The sequence below is a fragment of the Anser brachyrhynchus genome, assembly GCF_964034855.1.
Source record: "Anser brachyrhynchus genome assembly, chromosome: W".
In the NCBI taxonomy this organism is placed as follows: Eukaryota; Metazoa; Chordata; class Aves; order Anseriformes; family Anatidae; genus Anser; species Anser brachyrhynchus.
Genome location: NC_137704.1, coordinates 13,883,614 through 13,891,009, shown reverse-complemented (window position 1 = coordinate 13,891,009; position 7,396 = coordinate 13,883,614).

The window sequence follows — 7,396 nt, the reverse complement described above, 5'->3', positions numbered from 1 at the left end:
TGCTCCAAAATCTGTTCTAGAACTTTGCCCAAATAAATTGGTGGCCCTGTAAACCCCTGAGGTAAAACTGTCCATCTGTATTGTTGCTTCCGCCCCCACTTCAGAGTCTTTCCAGTCAGAGGTGAATATATCTTTGCTCTCAGGGCCTGAGACCACTCCATTAATAACACTGTTATTCCAGTCTAACAATTTACTATTTGAATGCCCAATTTCATCATCAAATCCCTTCCCAACAAGTTAGTCCCTGCCTTGGGTACATACAATAATTGCCCAGAGATCATTTTATCCCCTAGTCTCAGCTTGGTATCCCCCAAAGGTGGCACTGTTATCCCAGCCCCTTCTACCCCCATCACTTTTTAGGGTTTCATTAGTTAATTTAATCCCTGATACTTTACAGGCCAGTAATGACCTAGCTGCCCCAGTGTATTGGGTTCGATGGCAAGGTTCGGGGGGGGGGGGCTGCAGTGGCAGCCCCCACGAGGAGAATCCAGAAACCGCCCCGTGGCAGATAAGGGACAATTTCATCCGGCCCCAGAGGGGCCCACCGCTGCCCAGAGCCAAGCCATGAGCAACACAGTCCGTGCCTCTGTGAGAGCACATCCACGAAAACGAACAAACAAAAACCTGCTGCTCAACAGCAGCTGGGAGAGCGAGGAGTGAGAAACCTCCCCGCAGACACCAAAGTCAGCACAGAAGGAGGGGGTGGAGGCGCTCCAGGCGCCGGAGCCAAAGCCCCCTGTGGCCTGTGGAGACGCCCCTGGTGGAGCAGGCTGCCCCCCCTGCCCCCCCCCCCTTCTCGATACTTGGGAAACTGACCAAACACCACAGCAAATATACCAAAACTTCTAGACTGTTACTTAGATAGTGCCTACATCCTCTTTCCCTGCTCATTCAACTTTCCCAACTCATTCAAAAAAACAGCTCTGTCAAACATTACATACCACACCTTTAACACCTTCAATAACCCTTTTTAACACTTCTTTTTATCTTTCTCCAGCCTGTACTTTCACCAAAGTCTCAGTCATTAGCCAACTTAATTCCATACCTTTCTCCCTCATCCCATTTTCCTTCTCTCCTCCTTCTTCCACTCTGGATATTCCTACCTGAAGTGGCCAGCCTGCCCACACTTAAAACATCCCATCAAAGCCTGTCCCTGCTAAGATTCAGGCCGCAACACGGGTAGCTTTCCTTGCCTGCCATTCCTTCATCTCTCTTCCCCTCTTTTCCATCCTGGCCCTGACTCCCCCTGAAGATTTTCTTCCTCTTTCTCCAACCCTCTGCCTGACTACCTGCTACACTGTCAATACCATTAGTTTCACTCTCTGCTTTTCCTTCTCATCTCCCCTCTTGACACACACGTTCAGGGCCTCCCGCAGGAGGGCCCCCCAGTGACTGTTCACTACACCCCCCCCACCTTCTGGAGCATTTTCTGTGCATCTTGTCAGGCTTCAATCACAAAATGAACTTTCAAGAGCCCTTGGGATACCGGGTCCTCAGGATTCATCCCCAAGTACTTTCTCATTCTGACCCCAAGTCTCTCATATGATTTCTGTGTTGCACACCATTATTCTTCCAGCCAGGATCGGCAAGTGGTTATTTCTGCCCTGCCGGTATTACCCCTGGTCCTGGAGGATGAGTTCTTTCCCATTTTTGTATAGCAGCTCTCCTCCTGATCATTCCCATTTCTTTCCCTGTAAACAACATATTTATATACATAATTCCCCCTCCCCAAGAGTATAAGTTAGGTCCTAGGAAACTCCTAACCTCTCTGCTGGTAAGGAGGGGGGGAAGTTCACCTAAGAGGATACACAGTTAGTGTTAGTACTGTTAGTATCAGGGAAGGCGAAATTCTCAGTACTTCTTCTACCTTGTTCTAATTCTTGCCAGAGCCTAGAGTACGCTCTTCTCTAGGGACAGTGTTAATTGCAGTCCCTGTCTCCTTTCCTGGAGCGACTGCTGCTGCCAGCGGTGCAATATTAGGATTATAGGGAGCATAACTTGGCTCCTCCTCCGAAAAAAAAGGAATCTTATTGTTTACACATAAATTTCAAGCCTGAATTTTCATCAGGCCCGTATTTTGGCCAAAATACTGCTGTTTCCTTAATTGGTTCTTTTGTCCAGACTAATACACAATATTTAACCATTTTTTTTTTTTTACCATCTCCTCCAATTTTGAGATTATTTTTCCAATTTCTTATAATTCTTCAGGAAGAACTTTCGGTAGGCACTCCCCCCGGGATATCTCCCTGTCCCCTGGAACTCATATTTCCCATTTTTCCTATTCTGGAAAATGGGGGTGTACTGCCAAGCACTTCCCCGTGCAAGGGCTACCGCACACGTATGAGTTTACCAGATTCCCTGGTGTACTTCCGAGCACTACCCCGTGCAAGGATTACCGCACACCAAATTTCCCTGGTGTACTCCGAGCACTTCCCCGTGCAAGGATTACCGCACACCAAATTTCCCTGGTGTACTGCCAAGCACTTCCCCGTGCAAGGCTTACTGCACACCAAATTTCCCTGGTGTACTTCCAAGCACTTCCCTGTGCAAGGGCTTACCGTACACCAAATTTCCCGAGACTCTTCCTTTCTCTCCCTTATCTCACGCTTCGTCCGTCTCTGGCCGCGCCCCTCGCGGAGCTACGGAACTGCGGATCAGGACTCCACACTCGCTTCGTACAAAAGTACGTCTCAATCACACATCACACATCACACAGAGTCTCACCCGACCCCCTAGGCAATACTTAATATTTCTTACCTTGGTCTGTGCACAGAGTTACCGGATCAATTCTTAAAACCCGGAGTGCCTACCTTCTTCCCTTCCCCACTCCTTCACAGATCCTGCCTCTTTAATCAGTCTCGGGCCCTCTGTCAGCTCTCCGCAGAACCGCCACCACGATGCACAGGACCGCTGAAATCAGCGGGGCATGCCTTCCTGCTGCTGCGGCGGTGGGGCTCCCCAGTAGGTGACTGGATCCCGGACGAGCCCCCAGATTGTGAGAAACACTCTGTAGCCAATAACTTAGGCTCAGGCGAGGATCTCAGTGAAGTAGTAATTTATTCGCGATTGCAATGGCGGGCGTCCCACAAGCAGGAGAGCGCACCTACTAGTTCCAAAAACACAGTTTATGTACTTTTTGATGACAGGACCCTCCCCTGTTTCCCCACTGGAGTGGGTAATCCAGGTTCACAATCTATCTGATGCTTCACAGACAATGCCTGGCCTTAAGTTGCCGGCCTGTTTTTGAGATGGTAATGTTTTCTCCCCTTATCTGGCTTGACTTAACGTAGTGATTTTCACCTGATTGCTCTAAGGAGTCTGGTTGTCTGCATTTTAGGAGGTCACCTGCTGAGCTTTCTTATCACTGTAAGCATATCTCAATACCACATTCCTTCCTTCTAAACAATGTAACACTGCAAAAACAACATTTCTATTCCCACAATATCATAGATGAAAATGGTGATTAATTACAAGGTATTGGAAAGAGTGTAACCTGAGCATGACATAAATGGTATGGAATAAGGGGTGGATATCTGTCCTGGTTCCAGTTAGGACAGAGTTAATTTTCCTCATAGTAGCTGGTAGGGTGCTATGTTTTGGATTAGGATGAGAAGAGCGCTGATAACATGCTGATGTTTTAATTGTTGCAGAGCAGTGCTTACACCAAGCCAAGGACTTTTCAGCTTCTCGCTCTGTCCTGACAGCGAGCAGGCTAGGGGTGCAGCAGGAGCTGGGAGGGGACAGACCCAGGACAGCTGACCCAAACTGGCCAAAGGGGTATTCCATACCATCTGACGTCATGCTAAACAATATATAGGGGTGGCTGGCCGGGGTGGGGGCGCCGGCTGCTTGGGGATAGGCTGGGCATCGGTCAGCGGGTGGTGAGCAATTGCATTGTGCATCACTTGTTTCTTACACATTATTATTATTAATACTACTATCATTATCACTATTATTATTGTTATTATTATATTCCTGTCTTAATAAACTGTCTTTATCTCAACTCACCGGCTTCACTTTCCCTTTTCTCTCCCCCATCCCAGAGAGGGAGGGGGGAGGGTGAGCGAACGGCTGTGTGGTGTTTAGCTGCCAGCCGGGTTAAACCACAACATGGGGGTAATGTGTCCCAATTGTAACTGTTCTTGGACAAGTTCTTGGAGAGCAGAGACTTTTTCCACAGGGAGCGGCCATTGATTCACCCACACAGGATTATTAGTCCTCCAGGTGAGTCTCACGCGTGATCATTTGTCAATGGCCGCTATTGAAAATTTTCCGGAAAGCTCAGGGTGAACTCGCCCTGTTCCATCACATCCCTTCCCAGGAGACTGACAAGTATGAGGGCAGCATACGGCCAGACGTTATACAGCGAGCCTTCATGAGTCTTAATGGTAAGCATATACCGGCTCTGAAAAGTATCAGAGACACCACCGACTCCCACAAGGCCTTTTGTGGTGGAATCTAAAGGCCAACTTTTGGGCCAGTCGTGAAGAGCAATTACCGTGACATCTGCCCCGGTATCCATTAATACGGTTTTTTGTGCGCTCAAGAGGACAGCCTTTGGGTGATGAAGTGTTAGGGTCAGTGTAGGTCTCTTGATGGTGATGGCCGAGGCCCAAAAAACTGATGGGCGTCACGTCTCTTATAAGCGAGACCACGCAATTTTCTGGTCGAAGATAATTTATTAATTAAGCAAGCAGGTACAAGCAAAACAGCGCTGGGAGGCTGGGGAGTCTCTGCTCCACCACAGCACGCAACTTTCCCTTTTCAGTGTCGCCGTTTTATAGCATCCAAGTTTCGGCTTGTCAGGACTTGTTGAACCTTCTGAAGCTGCGCAGTTTGTTGTTGGGGGTCGTCGTTTTTCTTTCAATGATCATGCGTTGCTGTTGTGGTTTAACCCGGCTGGCAGCTAAACACCACACAGCCGTTTGCTCACCCTCCCCCCTCCCTCTCTGGGATGGGGGAGAGAAACGGGAAAGTGAAGCCTGTGAGTTGAGATAAAGACAGTTTATTAAGACAGGAATATAATAATAACAACAATAATAATAATAGTGATAATGATAATAGTATTAATAATAATAATGTGTAAGAAAACAAGTGATGCACAATGCAATTGCTCACCACCTGCTGACCGATGCCCAGCCTATCCCCGAGCAGCCGGCCCCCCACCCCGGCCAGCCACCCCTATATATTGTTTAGCATGACGTCAGATGGTATGGAATACCCCTTTGGCCAGTTTGGGTCAGCTGTCCTGGGTCTGTCCCCTCCCAGCTCCTGCTGCACCCCTAGCCTGCTCGCTGGCAGGACAGAGCGAGAAGCTGAAAAGTCCTTGGCCTGGTGTAAGCACTGCTCTGCAACAATTAAAACATCAGCATGTTATCAGCGCTCTTCTCATCCTAATCCAAAACATAGCACCCTACCAGCTACTAGGAGGAAAAATTAACTCTGTCCTAACTGGAACCAGGACAGTTGTGCTCGTGTTCAAGGGGGAGGGTAGTGAAGCGGCAAACACTATTTCACAGAGTCTTTGTTTTACCAAGGATGTTTATCCAACACCCCCTCCCCACTATCTGCTTGCTTAGTCTTCCCCCTTAACAAGGTCGTAAATTGCAAAACCTTATCTTCTCAGCAGATTCTCTGAATTCCTTTTAAAGACAATGAACAAACACCCGCTAATTTATCACAATCCCTCCTTTTTCTTTTTCTAACATATTTTGTTCATTGATGAATTTTTGAAGCACTTGTTTGCTCAATATTAAAGTTTCTGCGTCATCCTCCTCCTGTTCAAGAGATTCATATTTCGCACGCACAAGCATAAGGTGAGCTGCCTCTAATCGGTTTTTTACAATCGCGATTACTCGATTGAATATACATGGTCCAAAAGTCAATGCTAATATAAATAACAGTAAAGGTCCTGCTATGGTTGATAGCAAGGTAGTGAGCCAAGGCGAGTAATTAAACCAGGATTCGTACCAGTTTTGGTGGGCTTCATTCTCCCTTTTTCGTTTTTCTAGCCCTTCTCTCAATTTAGTCATTGTATCCCTTACCACTCCAGTATGATCAGCATATACACAACACTCCTCTCGTAGGGCTGCACACAATCCTCCTTGTTGTAGAAAAATCAGATCTAATCCCCTACGATTTTATAGTACTACTTCAGAGAAAGATCGCACAGATTTCTCGAAAGCTGATATAGATTGCTCAATACGGGCCAAATCCTCATCTACAGCAATGCGTAGAGAGGTAAATTCTTGGCTTTGTTTTACCAGAGAGGTAATTCCAGTTCCGGCTCCTGCAGCCCCCAGAATCATCAGAGTGGCTAAAGTAACAGCCATAATAGGCTCTCTCTTCCTTAAGTGGTTTTTTGCCATAGCTTGTTGGATGTACATATACTCCTCAGAATGGTAAAGAATCCTTGGGATAATTACTACCTGTACACAAAAATCATGAGACGAGTTGAACAATTTCAAAGATAAGCATGGAGTTACCCCCAGAGACGAACATACCCATCTGGTGTTATCTGCTGGTATTAACCATTTTTCTTTGTCTAATTGTGTAACATTTTCTGTAATATTGCATAGATGGAACTTCTCACCAGGGACCGTGCCTACGCATCTGCCATTCCCAGTTACTTCCGTTAACGTTATTCCTACATCCCTTCCCCAATTGCATTGTGGGGGATCGGTTTCGTTTGAACGGGTGGTCTCTCCCAGATCCCCAATGGCGTCGTAATATGGGGGCCTTATATCAAGACATAACCAGCAAGGTCTAGGCACGTCTGGATTTGGTTGATTCAACAACTGATAACTAGCATTCACGATTCTCCATATGTTATTCCCGGTCACCCCTTCATTTCTAATCCCGTACTCCAGGTTTACTGATTTATTAGCAACCTCCAGTGGTTTAGGGCTATTAGGAGTTAGCATTCTAAAAGCTTGTGTAGGCTGAATCCTCAAAACACTCCCCGACAGTTTCTGATTTGGTCCCACCCGTTGGGGACTCTTAGTCTCTTCCTTCTTTATATAGATGATGCCTCCCCTATCAGTCCCCCAGCAGTAGTTATCTGCTGAACAACATGGTGATCTTCCCATCTAATCAGGCTCCATTTAAAAGGTTTGTGAGGGTGCGCAGACCCAGGAACAGTGTAAACAATCGTACCCATTACTATGTATCGCAAAAAAAAAAATGGCTAGGGCCCATTTTCCAGAGTTCTTTACCTGGCCACGTAATTCCCCACCGTTTCACTCTCTGCCTCGCTTGTCAGTTCGGTTGCAGCGAACTACAAGGTGCAGGTTCTTCTCGGCAGCAGCAGTGTTCTTCAGGGGAGTTTCTCGGGTAACCGTGACCTTTTTCTGATCAAACAGGGTCCCCTCTCCCCCTTTTTTTACGATACATAGAC